Here is a 19,961-nt window from a genome sequence, read left to right as displayed (position 1 = left end):
CCTGGTCTCCTGCATTGCAAGCAGATTCTTTACCATCTAAACCACCAGGGAAGCCCAATTTAATACTCAGTCAGTTAGTTCAGTTGCTCAATCGTGTCCGACTCTTTGTGACCCCATGAATCACAGCACGCCAGGCCTCCCTGTCCATCACCAACTCCCGGAGTTTACTCAGACTCACGTCCATCGAGTCAGTGATGCCTTCCAGCCATCTCATCCTCTGTTGTCCCCTTTTTCCTCCTGCCCCCAATCCCTCCCAGCATCAGAGTCTTTTCCAATGAGTCAACTCTTCGCATGAGGTGGCCAAAGTATTGGTATTTCAGCTTTAGCATCATTCCTTCCAATGAACACCCAGGACTGATCTCCTTTAGGATGGACTGGTTGGGTCTTCTTGCAGTCCAAGGGACTCGCAAGACTCTTCTCCAACACCACAGTTCAAAAGCATCAATTCTTTGGTGCTCAGCTTTCTTCACAGTCCAACTCTCACATCCATACATGACCACAGGAAAAACCATAGCCTTGACCAGACGGACCTTAGTTGGCAAAGTAATGTCTCTGCTTTTGAATATGATATCTAGGTTGGTCATAACTTTCCTTCCAAGGAGTAAGCATCTTTTCATATCATGGCTGCAGTCACCATCTGCAGTGATTTTGGAGCCCAAAAAATAAAGTCTGACACTGTTTCCACTGTTTCCCCATCTATTTCCCATGAAGTGATGGGACCAGATGCCATGATTTTCGTTTTCTGAATGTTGAGCTTTAAGCCAACTTTTTCACTCTCCTCCTTCACTTTCATCAAGAGGCTTTTTAGTTCCTCTTCACTTTCTGCCATAAGGGTGGTGTCATTTGCATATCTGAGGTTATTGATATTTCTCCTGGCAATCTTGATTCCAGCTTGTGCTTCTTCCAGCCCAGCATTTCTCATGATGTACTCTGCATATAAGTTAAATAAGCAGGGTGACAATATACAGCCTTGACGTACTCCTTTTCCTATTTGGAACCAGTCTGTTCCATGTCCAGTTCTAACTGTTGCTTCCTGACCTGCATGCAGGTTTCTCAAGAGGCAGGTCAGGTGGTCTGGTATTCCCATCTCTTTCAGAATTTTCCACAGTTGATTGTGATCCACACAGTCAAAGGCTTTGGCATAGTCAATAAAGCAGAAATAGATGTTTTTCTGGAACTCTCTTGCTTTTTCGATGATCCAGCAGATGTTGGCAATTTGATCTCTGGTTCCTCTGCCTTTTCTAAAACCAGCTTGAACATCTGGAAGTTTACGGTTCACATATTGCTGAAGCCTGGCTTGGAGAATTTTGAGCATTACTTTACTAGCGTGTGAGATGAGTGCAATTGTAGTTATACTAGATTATTATTATTAAATAATAATATGAAAAGTTCATCAAGCCCTTTCTGACTGCCAGGCAGAGTAATAGCGGCATATACATCATCTTATTTCATCCTTCCAATGATCTTATGAGAAAGGTAAAATCGTTATTTTCATTTTACAAGAAACTGAGACTTAGAGAAATTAAAATGACAACCAAAATATATTAACTGGCATTAGCAGTTCACTGACAATTTATGTAATATTTAAATTTACACCAAGAAGACATTTAAAAAATATTTGGCATAACAGAAAAATATCATGGGCATGTCAAGTTGCATAAAGTCTAGTGATTTATGGGTCTGTATTTCTCACTACACTTGTGCATGCTGAGTTCTTTGTACATCATTGATCTTCAATTAATTTGATTACACATCATATCCTATGTTTTTTCAAATTATTGATGTATTTGTTTTGTTCTTACCAATATTTTTAAATAGATGTTTTTGAAAATCAAAATTTTCTATAAATTATGAGAAAAAACAGCAGCCTTCCTTCCTTTCCACCTCTATCTCCAAGTTCTACTCTTCCAAGTTAATGACTTTTAAATATTTTAGCTGTTTCTTCTGGTATTTGTTCCCATTCTTTCAAATAACACATGGTGGTATTTGCAACATCTTGATTTTTTTTTTTCTCCTATTATAGGCATCCTGACTTTGTAGAATGGAGAGTCAGGATTTACCTCTTACACCTCCCCAACATGTGCATGTGCACACACACCCTTCTCTACCCATCCTCCCAATATGGTTATAAAACATTTTCTTACTAAATCATTCATTTATTGCTTACATTTTTACAACTATGAGAATATTCCTCACAGCCAAGTTATGTAGTTTATGATGGGTATATTTTCTTGCCTCTACAACTTTTTGTTTTTCCTAGAGTCACTAATTATATGATTTTTTTACCTGCTTACTTTTCAATGACTTCAGTTCAGTTCAGTCGTGTCCGACTCTTTGCAACCCCATGAATCGCAGCATGCCAGGCCTCCCTGTCCATCACCAACTCCTGGAGTTCACTCAGACTCACGTCCATCGGGTCAGTAATGCCATCCAGCCATCTCATCCTCTGTCGTCCCCTTCTCCTCCTGCCCCCCAATCCCTCTCAGCATCAGAGTCTTTTCTATTGAGTCAACTCTTCGCATGAGGTGGCCAAAGTACCGGAATTTCAGCTTTAGCATCATTCCTTCCAATGAACACCCAGGACTGATCTCCTTCAGAATGGACTGGTTGGATCTCCTTGCAGTCCAAGGGACTCTCAAGAGTCTTCTCCAACACCACAGTTCAAAAGCATCAATTCTTTGGCGCTCAGCCTTCTTCACAGTCCAACTCTCACATCCATACATGACCACAGGAAAAACCATAGCCTTGACTAGACGGACCTTAGTTGGCAAAGTAATGTCTCTGCTTTTGAATATGCTATCTAGGTTGGTCATAACTTTTCTTCCAAGGAGTAAGCGTCTATCTCTCAAACTTTGACAGAGCTGTAATTTTCCTCCCAAATGGGTCAAATATGTCAGTTGACCAATTTGTTCGTTTTTGTGGAGGTATCCCTTCTGGAGAGCTCTGGCCTTTTTGCTCCAATTTGGGCTAGTTGCCACAAAGCTGTCATCTCAAAAATTCTTTTGGGGTCAAGTTGATTCAAACTGCTGTGTTTTCATTTGTTTTTGACAATGTTAGCTATAGATTTATGAGAGAAGTGTTAAAAAAAACACTCCCACTCTGATAAAAGATTTGTTAATTTCCTGTGAACAAAATTAATTACACTTATGGTTGGGATTGAATAATTTTTGCTCAAAAGTCTTTTGCATTTCATGTCTTTCTCATTCTCATATTCATTTTGTTTTACTGTTGTCCTTGAGTAATTATCTCATAGAAGGTCTTTGGATAATAAAATATCTGTCTTTATCATCTGCAAAAAGGACTTTATTTTTCTTACTCATATTAATTTTTTTCTTGGTTTCATAATTCTTATTTAAAAATTATTTTCCTTCCTGTTGCTTTGTATATTTTAATATTTTAACTCTTACGGCTGTGGTGGGTCTTCATTGCTGCTCACAGGCTTTCTTTAGCTGCAGTGAGCAGGGGCTATTTTTTGTTGTTGTGCACGGGCTTCTCATTGTGATGGTTTTTCTTGCAGCACACAGGCTTCAGTAGTTGTGGCTCCTGGGCTTTAGAGCACAGGCTTAGTAGTTGTGGTGCAAGGGCCCAGCTGCTCCATGGCAAGTGGGATCCTCCTGGATGAGGGATTGCACTCGTGTCTCCTGCATTGACAGGCAGACTCTTCACCCTGACTCTTCACAGGGAAGCCCCAAGCTATTTTTTATGTGAAAACTATTTGTCAAGTTTCAGTTGTGTTTTGGTTTGGTCTTCTCTTTGGGAATTGAAGTTACTTGGACTATCTTGTCGGAGAAGGCAATGGCACCCCACTCCAGTACTCTTGCCTGGAAAATCCTATGGGCGGAGGAGCCTGGTAGGCTGCAGTCCATGGGGTCGCTAAGAGTCGGACGCGACTGAGCAACTTCACTTTCACTTTTCACTTTCATGCATTGGAGAAGGAAACGGTAACCCATTCCAGTGTTCCTGTCTGGAGAATCCCAGGGATGGGGGAGCCTGGTGGGCTGCCATCTATGGGGTCGCACAGAGTTGGACACGGCTGAAGTGATTTAGCAGCAGCAGCAGCAGGCTATCTTGTAAACGAGTGTTAAAACACTCCTTCCCAGGGAATGGAGATCAGGCAGTTTTGTTCCTGAAAAGTTCCTTATTATCCTCAAGGAAAGGGAAACCAGTTGTATTGTAGAAATATGATTTTTCAAGGTGTATTTCTGACAGTCGTTCTGTCTATCAAGGACTACTGTGAAAGAAAAGAATACAACTTTTGGAGAGAGGATAAATGAGTGATACAGCAAGGAAGTAGTGGAGAATAAAATGTAGGAAGAAAGAGAGCCGTAACGTCTCTGCTATATTTTTTGATATATACATTATAGGAAAGACGTGGAGCAGCTGAGCTTGCCTTTTCACCCTAATGGTGTGTGACTTAATCCAGCATAGGCAGGGTTTTCTTAGAGGGGTGAGCATGAGTGACCCTCAGTTTTCCCTAGCATCATCTTAATCTTATATTTCTCAACATCCAGCCCATGCAGCTGATGCATGTTTAAAAGATTTTTCACTCACACTGTTTTGCCAATGTGAAAGATTTTATTCACCAGCTGGGATTTTCATATGTTCTGCAGCTTCCTATGGCTTTTCATTGGCTTCAGTCTCTCTGCTTCCCTCATATTAGTAGTGATTTTGGAATAATGGAAAAGAGCTCAAATTCAAGCTTCACAGCAATTTAAATATCACTTTTTATAGTTTTCTCCTTCTCATTTCTATAGCATCCTGTCTACTAATATTAACAGCACAGCTTGAGGCAGGTGCAGACCAATTTGCCTTTATGGATTTATTTGACCCCTAAAAGTCCTTGCTCTGTTTCTGAGCCCTTCCAACATGAACCTGGCTTTTGCCCCAGGAGCCTGTATCTACTTGTTTCCTATACAAAGGCAAGAAAGAAGAACTAAGGCAAGCTATTCCTTTCCCTTCATATCAAACAGACTGTACACATTATAAATGTACTAAGATCCCTGCTTTTCTTAAGTAGTTTAAGTAGGAAACCTACATGTTTCGAGGACATGTGAAGTATTTGGGTTTTTTATTGAATGATAACACCAGGCTTAGGGAATGAACTTAACACAAATTTACTGAAATCACCGTGATAAATATGTATGAAAAAACTTGGATTCATAGTAAGGTCTTTATGGAATCAGAGTTATGTTTTTAACAGTGTACACATGTCAATTATATTGAGGGGATGACCAGTAAATAGTGCTTATTTCCTACTGAAATCAAAGAAAATAGTTAGAAAAGCATTTTGTATTGAATGACTTCCTCTATCTTCTCAGCACCAAATGAATGACTAATTAAATGTTATTAATATATGAAAATATCATAACAGGTAGTCCTTTCCATTAATGAGTATGTAATAATATAGCAAACATTCTGAAGAGAAAGACATGAGAGATGGTGTATCAGTTGTGCACTGAGTAATTTATCTCAAAACTCTGAGGTCAACCAGAGAGAAAGCTGTCATGAGGGTGAGAACTGGATCTCCTCTTCTTTCCCTATCCTGATTGTTACCTATAAATTCCTCAGGAATAAAAGTATTTTATATCAGAAAATCTATCAACATAATTCATTATGTCACCAAATCAAAAAGGCAAACCAAAATTACTATATCAATATGTAGATGTTCAAAGACTTTTAATACAATTCAAAAGTCAGCCCTAGTAAGTAATAAGCAGGAAGAATCTACTTAGGTATGATAAAGTTGATTTTACAAAAACCAAAAGAAAATGTTATTCTAAAAATAACAAAAACTCTAAAACGATTTAAAGTAAAATTAGGAGCTATTTAGGAAGGCTCTTTGATAGAAATTCTTATTTTAACATTGCCTTGGAGGTTCTAGTGACTGCATGGAGCCGGAAAAAGTAATACGCATAGGCTTTGGAACCACCAAGTGGTACGCTGGCTTGTTCTAATATTAATGAGATTACAAAAGGGACTATGTTTTTCAGAAATGTTTCACTTTGTGGTTCTGTGCAAGAGTTGGCCAGAATCAAAAGTCACATGAGACTTGGAAAGCGGAAGTGGAGTAGCATCCACTATTTCTGAGGTTCTTTTGAGTCACATATGATGAAGGACAAATGCAGAGATGCCCAGTAATTTCCGGTTTCTCATTGTTTCCTCTACTCCGTGTTCAACTCTACCTCCAGGTGGCTAGACCCACTGACCAAAAGTAGCCCCAAGCCCTCCAACAGATTCTGAATGGAAGACTTTGGAATTGGGTGCCAGGCAGAGGTGCAGCTCTCTAGAAACTTCTCTGCCACCTTGCTTTCACGTTCCCTCTCTGACACCTGAATGTGTCCAGCTTTCTATTAACACAGCCTTTAAGGCTGTGTAGTGAATTTTCTCTGATTCTCCAACTTCCTTTTTTTGGACCTTTATTTCCTAACATCTCCCACAATTACTTAAGGTCTTGTTCCTATAATTAAACCCCTTTTCATGATACTAGTTTTTCTGCTTCTCTGACTAAATTCTGACTGATGAAATTAATAAAATAATCTGTTAAGGGGGCTGAATAAAAGATAAATGCTAAAAATGTTTTCTGTGTTTTAGCAATATAGACTTAGGAATAAAAACAGAAAAATAATAGCATTTTGTTTACAACACTGAAAAAAAAAACTAGGAATAAAATTACAAGAAAGGCACAGCATTATATGAAGACTATAATATTTTACTGAAGGATATGAAACAAGATTTTAGCAACTGAAAAAACAGTTCACATTCTTTAGTAGGAAAAATAGGTAATAAAGTGGTGATTCTCCCAAATTAATGTAAAGTATATTTCCAATTAGGATCCTAGCAGAATCTTAAAAAATAGCTCCTATTATTTTAAAATTCATATGTAAGAATAAATATCCTAGAATAATTGAGAAAGGGGCTTCCCTGGTGCTCAGACAGTAAAGAATCTGCTTGCAATGCAGGAGACCTAGGTTCGATCCCTGGGTTGGGAAGATGTCTTGGAGGAGGGCATGATAACCCACTCCAGTATTTTTGCCTGGAGAATCCCAATGGACAGAGGAGCCTGGAAGGCTACAGTGCTGGGGATCACAAAGATTTGGACATGACTGAGCGACTAAGCACAGACACAGATGCAAAAGAACAGTGTATGTATGTGGGGTTCTTTATATAAGAACATATTGCACAGCTTTTGTAATCAGTCAATATCGTATCAGTATGAGGACAGATAGATATGTTGACAGAATAGAAAATCCAGAAATAGATCATAATATATATGAGAATTTAACATGAAAAATTTATAGCTCAATTTGGTGGGGAGAGTATACTTTACATAAGCAAGAGTGTTTGTATTAGTTCATATATTGGTCTAAGAGCACAAAGAAAAATTCAGAAGGATACATACAGTTGTTATGCAAGTTGTCTAGTGGATGGCTATGGGACTTAAGGCAGGAATGAATGAGAAGAAAGAGACAAAGAGAAAAATAACAAATCATCAAGCAAACTTAAAATGTTTCATTTCCAGAGTTATATTCTAGAATCTTATTTCTAGAATCAGATTCTCAGAATAACAAATATAATATTTGAGTGTGATCAGGTGAATATATGGAGAAATATATGGGAGTGGGGGAGAGATGTGACAACTTGTAAGAATTTCTATGGTCTATCAGTGAAGAAAGCAAGTTAAAGACCTACGGGTATAATTTGATTCTTTTTATTAACAGATAAAAACAAACAGACACACTGTATTAATCAAGGTTGATCAGAGAAGGAAAACTTCTAGGTGTTATATAGAAGAGTGGTCCCCCACCCTTTCAGCACCAGGGACCAGTTTCACGGAAGACAATTTTTTCACAGAATGGTGGTTGGGGGAGATGGCTTTGGGATGATTCAGGCACATTACATTTATTGAGCACTTCATTCTATTATTACATCAGCTCCACCTCAGATCATCCTCAGGAATTAGATCCTGAAGGTTGAGGACCCTGTTGTAGAATAAAGAATTTGTCATAGGGATTTGACCTCATGCAAGGTCAATGTTAGGGCTTCCCAGGTGGCTCAGCAGTAAAGAAACCTCCTGCAATGCAGGAGACATGGATTTGATCCATGGGTCGGGAAGATCCCCTGGAGGAAGGCATGGTAATCCTCTCTAGTATTCTTGCATGGAGAATCCTCATATACAAAGGAGCCTGGTGGGCGACAGTCCATGGCGACCGTCCACGGGGTGGGGCGATAGTCCACAGTGGGCGACTCTCAAAGAGTTGGACACAACTGAAGCAACTGAGCATGCACAGAAGGTCAATGTTGAAGCTAGTTAAACAGTTTATATATGACTTGCTTCTGTGCCCAGCATTGGACCTGAAGTCTTCAGGATAGGGAAGGGAAGGGAAGGGAAAGATGTGCATGAAGTTGGAAGGGAAAGATGTGCATGAAGTTGGAAGGGAAAGATGTGCATGAAGTGGTCTGCCATTCCAAGGATAAACTGGAACCCAGGAAGACGAACTGAAAATCAAATGGCTCTTTCACCTCCTTCAAACCTCCAACTTTGATGATGTTGGTGACCTGCTGGGTGACCTCAGTCATAGAGTAGAGCATACAGGTGACCTAAGAGCAGGAGAAGCTTAAGGAGGAGATCCTATGAGAGACAGACTCTGTGGGCTCAGTTGCTACCTCAGGTCAACAAGGTGAGAGACCAGATCCAGAAAGAATGTATACAAACTGCTACAGTATCTGATCCTATACCAACCTTCTCAATCTAATCATTCTTGCTGTTTCATTTTTAGCCTTTCACATCTCATTAAGATTTCTATGTGGCCGATTTTAGCTCAAAACCATACAGGGAAGGGAATTCATAAACAAACAAGTAAGAAACCTATGTAAATATGTGTATACCTCTGTGTGCATGCTAAGTCGTGTCCGACTTCATGACCCTATGGACAGCAGCCTGCCAGGCTCCTTTGTCCATGAGATTCTCCAGGCAAGAATACTGGAGTGGGTTGCCGTGCCTTCCTCCAGGGAATCTTCCTGACCCAAGGATCGAACCCATATCGCTTATGTCTCCCTCACTGCAGGCAGATTCTTTACTGCTGAGCTACTGGGGAAGCCCCGGTTATACCTCTATGTTGACATGAATAAGGAAAAAGTCATGGAAAGATACACCCCAGGTTTCATCAGGGAGATAGTAGTGGAGGGATGTGGCCAGAAGCTAAATACAATACAGTATATTTATGCAATGTATTAATAATACAGTGAAGCTGTTATGAAGAACAGGATGTGTTTGTATGTATACATACGGAAAGCTATCCCAATTGGAAAAAAGCAAGTCAAGGAAAAATATCTAAAATATAATATTAAGGAGAAATAATCCACTATGTGTGGAGATACAGATATAGGTCACTTACTAGCTGTGTGACCTTTGAGCAAGTTACTTAATCTCTCTATACCTTATTTTCCTCATTTATAAAATGGCCTTAGTAATAACAATGATAATATCTGGATTGTATGTTATTATGACGATGAAATGAGACCTGTAAAGTGCTTAAAATAGTGCTTAGCAAATAGCAAGTCCTCCATAATATTAGTCATTATTATCATTATTTTGGTTATTTCTATCATTATTAATATATCGCTATGGGAATCACCTTCCTCCTTCTCATACCCTATCAGCTCAGTTCTAGCCTGTCAAACCAAGGAGAAGAGGAGGAAGAGAAGGGGATCTGATTTAAACAGAGCTGCCCCGCAAGGTTGTCACTGGCCCATGGGTCAGTGAGTTGTAACCCCAGGTAGTCATTAAAGGATGTTGATGGTGAAAAGACACAAGGTCAAGCAATGCTTATCCAGAAAAAAGCCTGGGATTCAGACAGGCAGTTCTGGCTGTGTGAGGGTGTGTGCATGCATGGGTGTGCGTATGTGTTCTCATGTGTTAGCACATACAGGCTTGTGTATAAATTGGAAAGAAACAATAAAACAACTAAGAATGAATGCACATAAAGAAATATTTTAAAATTCCTGCAAAGGTGAGTCAGAGTGCTATATATTGTATTTTCTAATCCGCATGTGAGAGTTAAAAGAAGGGACTGCCGGCGTACTCATTTATGCACCCTGAACCCTGCAATTTATTTCACTGTATTTGATGTTAGCAGGGAAGCATTTATTTATTTAAAATTACTCAGAATATAGCACAAAGAACTATTCTGCAGGTATGAAATATGTCCAAACTGCAAAACAAAAACAAAAACAAAAAAAACCCACCCATCTCCTGCACTTTTGACATGTGACCACAGTAAAGGAAAAATGAAGCTTCTTTTGTTTCTAGATGCTGCTGGAGGAAATGAAACAATGGGGCATGAACATAGTTCTCAACCTTTTTTTCTATGGGGGCACTGACTAATGTTCCCTAGCACAATGCGCTTGTAAACGTAATTCCCAGCACACTGGCCATTACTTCATCTCATTCATTGCCACCCAAGAGAGCATTTCAGGATACAAATGAGTGAGACTGACATTGAAAGAGGATAACCTTGAAGACATTCTATTTTTTAATTAAAAATGTGATACATGAATATATTCTCATTGTGAAAGACGAAAACAATATGGAAATACATAGGATATACTCCTGTACCAGCTCTCCTATACCCAAGCTCCTTTTCTCCACAGAGAGAAGCTAATAAACTATTAACAATTTGGTGTGCATCCTTTATATCTTAAATTTGCATTTATATGTTCATATGTATGCATGTGTTTATCTATATGTTTATATAGCCACACATACTGGATTATTTTTTCCATAAATATGATTATATTTTAGCTATTTTTCTGTGATTTATTTTCCTCAGAACATCAAAACACTGGAATATCTTTACATATGGGTACAATACAGACCCATCTTGTTCTTTATAACAGCTGCATAGTATTGTGTTGCATAAATATTTAACATCTTATTTAACCTGTTTCCAATTGGTGGCTACTTGTGTTATTTCTTTTTTATTATGAAAAAGTGTTGTGCTGAACATATTTGTTTATCTTTGTTCATGTTTCTTTGTGCATGGATGTATTTACTAAGAACAGATATGTAGAAGTGGAATTGCTAGGTTAAAGAGTACCCACATTTTATTTGTTTTAGTATTTAATTAAATACAAAATATTCCAAAAATTTGTACCAATTTATACTTTCTCTGGAGAAGGCAATGGCACCCCACTCCAGTAGTCTTGCCTGGAAAATCCCACGGACGGAGGAGCCTGGTAGGCTGCAGTCCATGGGGTCGCTAAGAGTCAGGCACGACTGAGCAACTTCACTCTCACTTTTCACTTTCACGCACTGGAGAAGGAAATGGCAACCCACTCCAGTGTTCTTGCCTGGAGAATCCCAGGGATGGGGGAACCTGGTAGGCTGCCGTCTATGGGGTCGCATAAAGTCGGACACGACTGAAGCGACTTAGCAGCAGCAGCAGCAGCATACTTTCTCCAATGGCAGTATTTTTTCAGTGATTCAAAAAAGATTTACACAGTGGCTACTTACTTACCTACCTACTTACCTGTCTGTCTACCTACTTACTTACCTACCTACCCACCACCTATCTAACATGTGGGGGGGAAAAAAGCAGGTCTAAAGGCATCTGGTCCCATCACTTCATGGCAAATATGTGGAGAAACAGTGGAAACAGTATCAGACTTTATTTTTTGAGGCTCTAAAATCACTGCAGATGGTGATTGCAGACATGAAATTAAAAGATGCTTACTCCTTGGAAGGAAAGTTATGACCAAACTAGACAGCATATTAAAAAGCAGAGACATTATTTTATCAACAAAGGTCTGTCTAATCAAGGCTATGGTTTTTCCAGTAGTCATGTATGGATGTGAGAGTTGGACTATAAAGAAAGCTGAGCACAGAAGAATTGATGCTTTGGAATTGTGGTGTTGGAGAAGACTCTTGAGAGTCCCTTGGACTGCAAGGAGATCCAGTCCATACTAAAGGAAATCAGTCCTGTTCATTGGAAAGACTGATGTTGAAGTTGAAACTCCAATATTTTGGCCCCCTGATGCAAAGAGCTGACTCATTTGAAAAGACCCTGATGTTGGGAAAGATTGAAGGCAGGAGGAGAAGGGGACCACAGAGGGTGAGATGGCTGGATGGCATCACAAACTCAATGGGCATGGGTTTGGGTAAACTCCAGGAGTTGGTGATGGACAGGGAGGCCTGGCGTGCTGTGGATCATGGGATCGCAAAGAGTCGGACACAACTGAGTGACTGAACTGAAAGGTTTTAGGAGTGATAGGAAAGTCATACATTTACCTGGCTAAAAAAAAGTCATCTCTGAGAAAAACTTGAACTGAGAAAAAAAAGTCATCTCTGAGAAAAAAGTCATCTCTGAGAAAAACTTGAACAAGAACTGGAGCTTAAGAGTTAGAAGGACTGATGCTGAAGCTGAAGCTCCAATACTGTGGCCACCTGATACAAACAGGTGACTCATTGGATAAGACCTTGATACGGGGAAAGACTGAATGCAGGATAATGGGACAACAGAGGATAAGATGGTTGGATGGCATCACTAACTCAATGGACATGAGTTTGAGCAAGCTCCAGGAGTTGGTGATGGACAGGGAAGCCTGGCGTGCTGCAGTCCACGGGGTTGAAAAGAGTCAGACACAACTGAGCGACTGAACTGAAAAGCTGGAGCAAGTCACACATACTAATATATCTGAGGGAAAAGGATCAAGGTAGAGGGAACAGCAAGTAAAAGTAACTGAAGAGGACCGAAAGTTAGCGTGTACTAAGAAAAAAAGGAGGCAGTACAGCAGGACTGGAGTTAGCAAGTGGGAAAGTAGAAGAGAGAGGTAATGGATGTACAAGAGTATCCATCTTCTAAGCCTCTTACTAATGCCAAGAAACATTCATCTTTAAAGTGCTGGCCAACCTACTGGCAAATCTCATTCTTTTTTAAAATTGCATTCTGCCTGATTATTAATGAGATAGAGAATCTTTTCATACGTATGTTGGCCATTTTTGTTCTTATTCTACCTTTGTCTTTTTATATCTTTTTCTCATTTTCAATTAGATTTTTCTTATTGATTTTTAGGATCTCTTTATATATTCTGATTATTTATTAACGCTTTTTCAGTTATACATATTTGCAAATATGTTCTCACAATTTGTCTCAATTTTTATGAAACCCAACTTCTACATTATACTTATGAATTCTTGATGCTGTTTTTAGTTTAAGGACACTCTCTCCATCATAAAATAAATCAGATCAGATCAGATCAGATCAGTCACTCAGTCGTGTCTGACTCTTTTAGTTTCCTATATTTCCTTCCAATGATTTTATAAACTTGGTGTTCGTTAAGTTTAGCACTTTAATCCATTTGGGATTCGTATTTGTGAATGTCACAGTTAAGATACATGTATTTTCCTTTTCTGATTTGAAATACAAAATTTATTATATTAAAATCTCATCTATATTAATCTGTTTCTGGACTGTCCACTCAGTCATGTTTTTCTATTTATCTGTCAATACCACACTGTTTCAAGTATTAAAGTTTTATAGTTTATTTAGATATTTTTATGGGTCACTTTTTCTTAGTGTCTTTTGAAAAATATTCTTGGAGATTCTATTTCAGATGAATCTCCGGGTTAGCTTATCAAGGTCCACTTTACTGAGATTTTATTTAAATGTATAGGTTAACTTGAGGAGAATTAACATTGGTAAATTACTGAGTGTTCTTATTTAGGGAATAGATCTTTTCATTTGTTTAGACTTCCTCTCATGATTTTCAGTACATTTTTACAGTTTTGTCCCACATAAGTCTTGCATATTTCTTGTTAAGTTTATTTTTAGGCTTTTTCTGCTTTGTGTTTCTGTTTATGAAGGGATTTTGTATTATATTTTATTTTCAAATATCTTGATTTAACTTTATTAGATAAATTTAGAAGGAAAAAAACCCCAAGCCTTGCAGTAAATTAAGGGTAGTTTTACACTGATTGTAGTCATTTAATAATCTTCTGCTAGCAATAGAGCATCTGAATTGATTCCTTCATCAGAACAATGCCTGGGATATGACAAATCAAAGAGGCTACCTTTAGCCTTTGCTTTGGGACATTTATTTACTCAGGGAGGAGGAGGCAATTAGGCCAAGCTCTGGAGCTCCTGTATGGTCAATCATCCTGGAATCTGAAAAAGAACAAAACAATGGGGCTGGGACTTCGCTTCCTCTTTCCATATTCACTCCTGCTGTTTTATTTTGACTTCCTTTTGTTTCAAGTCTTTACTTTATACAACTAAAATTTAAAAATTATGCACATAGAAAAGCACATAAAATAATACAAACTTAATTTAATAGCCAAGTCATTTAATATGACCAAATAGCTGTTTGCTTGCCATATTTGGTTCAGGACTTTTTTGCTTCTGTTCTTATTAATCGTAAGGAAATAAAATATTATAAATAAAGATAAAGTACCAACTCTTTCATTCTCATTCACTCTGACATTGGTTTATTTCACTTTTATGCACATTTTAAATATTTTATGATTTTAATGTGCAGCTATAAGTTATATTTATTATCTGGTGTGTTTCTTAACATTTACATTAGTATCAAAACGTATGTAGCCTTTTGTAACTTAATACTGCAGGCTTTTGAAATTCATCCTGTTGACAAGGACAGTTGCTCACAGTATTTTTATTTATATCAATTGGTTAAACATAGCCAGTCTAATCACATGGCTCTACCTAGTGGCCAGGGCAACTGAGAAATGTGGTTTTTTATTCGAGGCAACCATAAGCCTGGCTAAAAATTCAGGTTATATTACTAAGGAAGAAGAGTAGAACGGGTAGTAGGGTACAGGAAGCCATCTCTGCCAAACACTTTTAGTTATAATTTTTATTATAGATTTCTGAAATATACCTTTATTGGATAAGGTGTTGTTTTTATCTTCCTCAGCTTGCCAAAGGATTTTTTAATTGCTTTTAATTAGGGATAGTTGTTAAACTATTCTTTGGCATTTTTTTTTGATATGATTGTGTGATTTTTCTACTTTAATTTGATAATGTAATGTATTAAATTAATAGGTTTATTAATGTTAAACTATCCTTGCATTCCAGACATTAAATTTTAATTAATCAAAACATGAATTGTATACCTGTTAGAAATACATTATTTTTTTTTTAAGCAGTGTAGAGTTTCACTTATTTAGGATTTAAAGATACATTCATAGATTAAATTGGCTTGTTCTCTTATTATTTGATATTATTTGTTTGGATTTATAATCAAGATTATGCTAACCATATACTAACCGGAGTTACTGGGGAAGCTTTCTGTCTTTTTATATTTTGGAAATTTTTTTTTAACCTAAGAATTATCTATTTAGATTTTAATATGTTAACCATAATGTCATTTGATCTGGTTTTTTTTCAGGGATGTATCTTTGACTACTTTAAAAATTTCTTCTATGACCCTATTCTATTTTTTCTTATACATATTTTTGTTATACATATTTTTCTAGAGAAATCAACCTTTTAATTTAGATTTCAAATTTGTTAGCATTAATTGAAACCTACCTTTCTCTCACACTTCAAAATTTTTTTCCATGTCTATATTTATCTTACCTATCTTCTGTGGTTTATTTGTGTCTCCTCTATTTTTTTCTCGATCAGAATTGCCAGATATTGCACAACTATGCTGGAATTTTAAAGAACTAAGTAGTCTTTTCGGGTTTTTTGCTTATTTCATTATTTTTTGTGTTTTAACTTTTTCATTTTCTGCATCCAAACTGTTTTTTCTTCTTCTAATGTATTGCATTATCTGTTTAGGCCATTATTTGAGACATTGTTTATTGGCTACCCATTTCTAATCCCCTCATCCCTTTCCTACTTTCAACTATCAAGACTGAAATAGTTAGATAACCATTTCCAGACAGTCTTGGAGCTAGGTATGGCCATGTCTTTCAGATGTAAGAGGAAGTTTTCTAGGGGGAAAATTTGGGGAAATTTTCCCAATGGGAAAGATTTTCTCCCACTGCTCCCTAAAACAGAGAAACACACATCAACCCTCTCTCCTTCTTTCCAACTAGTAGAAGGAAAAAGACAGCACAGAAAAGGCATATCTGCTTTCTTAAAAGCCTCACCCTAAAAGTTGTATACATCATGCCCGTTCATATACCATTGGAGAGAACTTACTCATTTAATCATACTAACTGCAAAGGAGGCTGGGAAATGGGACTAGGCATGTCACTTGTTGTAACTCTATTATGATGGAAGAAAAGAACAGATCTGGAAGATAGATTAGCCATTACTTGCAACTTTTCACACATACAATGACAGAGAAGTTAAGAATATCAGTTACTCATGAAAGCACAAACTGGTAAGTTGTTCTATAATCCTTATGAGACCTAAATGAAAAAAAGTTGAGCTTTGAAAATATTCATCCAAATATTAGATTATGTCACCAGCATTCTTATCTGAAAAAAGGACAAAAACCTGAGCTACAACAATCAAACTTAAGCAACCACTGATGGAAAATCTAAGCAGCCAACTTGAATCAATAAGGGTATTTATATTTCCATAACGGATGGGTAATCACATATATACACTGCATTACAACTCAGTGGCTTCTCAATTCACTATGAAATCATATAACTCAAACCAAATTAATAGTTACAGGTGGCTTTAATTAGCAGTGTTATGAAAGCAATTGGCATTGGTTCATATCAACTATATCCACTTGAACTGTGTGTGTTGCTGTTGTTCAGTCTCTAAGTCGTGTCTAACTCTTTGTGACCCCATGTACTATATGTAGCCTGCCAGGCTTCTCCGTCCATGGGATTTTTCAGGCAAGAATACTGGAGTGGGTTGCCATTTCCTCCTCCAAGGGATCTTTCCAAATCAGGACTGAATCTGCATTGGGAGGCAGAGTCTTTACCACTGAACCACCTGGGAAGCCCATCTACTAGAACTAGCCCGAGTTAATAACAAGTGTAGGCACAAGTAGCAATAATCTGATATGCTTTCAAAAATGTTAAAAGAATAGAAAAGGGGATACTACTTTTTTCCTAGTCAATTTGCTTAAATTTTAAAATGTAATTTCTTATAGTTTCTTGTAGTTTCCTCTTATAAGTTTAAAATAAGTCTACAAATCACTTTACTTGATTATCTTTATTCTAGCATAAATAATATTTTCAGTTCAGTTGCTCAGTCTTGTCCAACTGTTTGCAACCCCATGCACTGCAGCACACCAGGCCTCCCTGTCCATCAACAACTCCTGGAGTTCACCCAAACCCATGTCCATTGAGTCGGTGATGCCATCCAACCATCTCATCCTCTGTCAGCCCCTTTTCCTCCTGCCTTCAATCCTTCCCAACATTGGGGTCTTTTCAAGTGAGTCAGCTCTTCACATCAGGTGGCCAAAGTACTGGAGTTTGAGCTTCAACATCAGTCCTTCCAATGAAGACTCAGGACTGATCTCCTTTAGGATGGATTGGATGGATCTCCTTGCAGTCCAAGGAACTCTCAAGAGTCTTCTCAAACACCACAGTTCCAAAGCATCAATTCTTTAGCACTCAGCTTTCTTTCTAGTCCAACTCTCACATCCATACATGTCTACTGGAAAAGCCATAGCCTTGACTAGATGGACCTTAGTTGACAAAGTAATGTCTCTGCTTTTTAATATGCTGTCTAGGTTGGTCATAACTTTCCTTCCAAGGAGTAAGTGTTTTTTAACTTCATGGCTGCAATCACCATCTGCAGTGATTTTAGAGCACAAAAAAATAAAGTCAACCACTGTTTCTGCTGTTTCCCCATCTATTTGCCATGAAGTGATGGGACTAGATGCCATGATCTTTGTTTTCTGAATGTTGAACTTTAAGCCAACTTTTTCACTGTCCTCTTTCACTTTTATCAAGAGGCTCTTTAGTTCTTCTTCACTTTCTGCTATATGGGTGGTGTCATCTACATATCTGAGGTTATTGATATTTCTCCCAGCAATCTTGATTCCAGCTTGTGCTTCATCCAGCCCAGTGTTTCTCATGATGTTAACCATTCAATATCATGGTAATCCAAGTCTATGCCTTGACTGAAGAAGCTGAAGTTGAACAGTTCTATGAAGACCTATAAGACCTTTTAGAACTAACACCCAAAAAAGATGTCCTTTTCATTATAGGGGACTGGAATACAAAAGTAGGAAATCAAGAAACACCTGGACTAACAGGCAAATTTGGCCCTGGAGTACAGAATGAAGCAGGTCAAAGGCTAATAGAGTTTTGCCAAGAGAACACACTGGTCATAGCTAACACCCTCTCCCAACAACACAAGAAGACTCTACACATGGACATCGCCAGATGGCCAACACCAAAATCAGATTGATTATATTCTTTGCAGGCAAAGATGGAGAAGCTCTATACAGTCAGCAAAAACAAGAGAGCTGGGAGCTGACTGTGGCTCAGATCATGAACTCCTTATTGCCAAATTCAGACTTAAGTTGAAGAAAGTAGGGAAAACCACTAGACCATTCAGGTATGACCTAAATCAAACCCCATACAATTATACAGTGGAAGTGAGAATTAGATTTAAGGGACTAGATCTGATAGACAGAGTGCCTGATGAACTATGGACAGAGGCTCATGACATTGTACAGGAGACAGGGATCAAGACCATTCCCAAGATAAAGAAATGCAAAAAAGCAAAATGGCTGTCTGAGGAGGCCTTACAAATAGCTGTGAAAAGAAAAGAAGCTAAAAGCAAAGAAGAAAAGGAAACATATACCCATTTGAATACAGAGTTCCAAAGAACAGCGAGGAGAGATAAGAAAGCCATCCTCAGTGATTAGTGCAAAGAAATAGAGGAAAACAATAGAATGGGAAAGACTAGAGATCTCTTCAAGAAAATTAGAGATGCCAAGGGAACATTTCATGCAAAGATGGGCTCAATAAAGGACAGAAATGGTAGGGACCTAACAGAAGCAGAAGATATTAAGAAGAGGTGGCAAGAAAACACAGAAGAACTGTACAAAAAAATATTTTCATGACCCAGATAATCACGATGATGTGATCACTCACCTAGATCCAAACATCCTGGAATGTGAAGTCAAATGGGCCTTAGGAAGCATCACTACGAACAAAACTAGTGGAGGTGATGGAATTCCAGTTGAGCTATTTCAAATCCAAAAGATGTTGCTGTGAAAGTGCTGCACTCAATATGTTAGCAAATTTGGAAAACTCAGCAGTGGCCACAGGACTGGAAAAGGTCAGGTTTCATTCCAATCCCTAAGAAAGGCAATGCCAAAGAATGCTCAAACTACTGCACAATTGCACTCATCTCATACGCTAGTAATTAATGCTCAAACTTCTCCAAGCCAGGCTTCAGCAATATGTGAACCGTGAACTTCCAGATGTTCAAGCTGGTTTTAGAAAAGGCAGAGAAACCAGAGATCAAATTGCCAACATCTGCTGGATCATGGAAAAAGCAAGAGAGTTCCAGAAAAACATCTATTTCTGCTTTATTGACTATGCCAAAGCCTTTGACTGTGTGGATCACAATAAACTGTGGAAAATTCTGAAAGAGATGGGAATACCAGACCACCTGACCTGTCTCTTGAGAAATCTGTATTCAGGTCAGGAAGCAACAGTTAGAAGTGGACATGGAACAACAGACTGGTTCCAAATAGGATAAGGAGTAAGCCAAGACTCCTTGGCATATATTGTCACCCTGCTTATTTAACTTACATGCAGAGCACATCATGAGATAATATTTTATGATCTTTTTATTTTATGTCGGGTTACTAAAGCATAACTTACATCAATAACATCATTCTTTTAAGATGTAAATGTATATAGTTGTATAGTGGCTGCTAGAATCAAGGTATCAAACATTTCTACCCCCTCTCCATCCGCTAAAAAGTTTCCTCATGCACCTTAGTAATCCCCAAATACAACATTCTGGAAGTGAATCCAAATTCCAACTAATATGTCTCACTCAGTAAGC

Source organism: Bubalus kerabau, chromosome 17 (assembly GCF_029407905.1).
Source record: "Bubalus kerabau isolate K-KA32 ecotype Philippines breed swamp buffalo chromosome 17, PCC_UOA_SB_1v2, whole genome shotgun sequence".
In the NCBI taxonomy this organism is placed as follows: domain Eukaryota; kingdom Metazoa; phylum Chordata; class Mammalia; order Artiodactyla; family Bovidae; genus Bubalus; species Bubalus kerabau.
This window is presented reverse-complemented; position numbering follows the sequence as displayed.